Source organism: Sinocyclocheilus grahami, unplaced genomic scaffold (genome assembly GCF_001515645.1).
Source record: "Sinocyclocheilus grahami isolate Dianchi unplaced genomic scaffold, SAMN03320097.WGS_v1.1 scaffold5.1, whole genome shotgun sequence".
NCBI lineage: Eukaryota > Metazoa > Chordata > Actinopteri > Cypriniformes > Cyprinidae > Sinocyclocheilus > Sinocyclocheilus grahami.
In genome coordinates, this window is record NW_015505184.1 from 1,441,101 (window position 1) to 1,442,271 (window position 1,171).

Genomic DNA, 1,171 nt, shown 5'->3' on the forward strand with positions numbered 1-1,171 from the left:
TACAGTCAGACCAACTGAATACAGAAGTACATCTATATTACAGTGCAGCAGTATCTGTACTCAGTTTTATCAATCCAGTATCTACAAAGGCATTTATGAGCTATATACAAATGCACAGAAACAAATTTCAAGCTAGAGTGTTGTCACAAACTAATGCATAGAGTACTCAGGAAACAAAAAGGTATCAAGTGTAAATAAACGTCATGGTTCCAGATGCATTGAGAATATGAACATATCAGAGATCATTGCCATCTTCCTCTTTTAATTTCTAACAAAACTGGAAACAAATCTTTTACCATGCTGTTGTAGTAAAATAGCTATTTTCTGAATCATTGTACTTATTTCTCTCAGGACATTTGAGTGTGCCTTTTTTACTTTATGAAGATGAAAGTAACGATTAAGAAAAAATATATATCCATTTGATATACATACTGTATATATTTAAATGAACATTTTGAAAATCATAAATACATGCAGCTGGTTGGCTAAAATGATCTCATTGTGTATATTATAAATATGGAACAGAATCAAACTGTGTTCGTAAACATTAAAAGTGTTCATTTGAAATAATTTTGCACGAGCAAATAACACATAGTATGGCTCCAGAGTTGATGTGATCAGCTAAGGTCTTTGTATTGACACAAATTATCCTTTGTATGAAATTTAGTGAATAAAATCTGGATTGATTTTTGTGACATACAATCTACAAAACCAGGCTAAACTAAACACTGAACTATGTATACATTAAAGCCGACGTGAAATTAAAATATGAAAATAAATATTCTGCTTTGAATCTCACTGAAATTCTGTGTCCCTCTGAGATGTGTCAGATTATGGAAAATAGGTTGCAAACAGTCATTTATGCCGACTTTAAAACTGCTCTTAGTAGTGTCACTAAATGGAATTATAAAACAATGATTTTTTCAGACAGGTGCCTTGAGCACTCCCCCCATCTGCCATTGGTCAGACAAATACATAATACTGATGACAGCCGTTGCTGTCAGGCTGGTTGAGATGGTCAAATAAATTATTTTTTGTGTTGTGTCACAGAGCCACAATGTTTATACTTTTCAGTTAAATCAACCTACAAATGTCTTGTTGTTTCTGTGTTTTAAACTAGCATAACAGAAAATATTTTAACATCCAAAATATCCACCTTATTTTTTTTTTA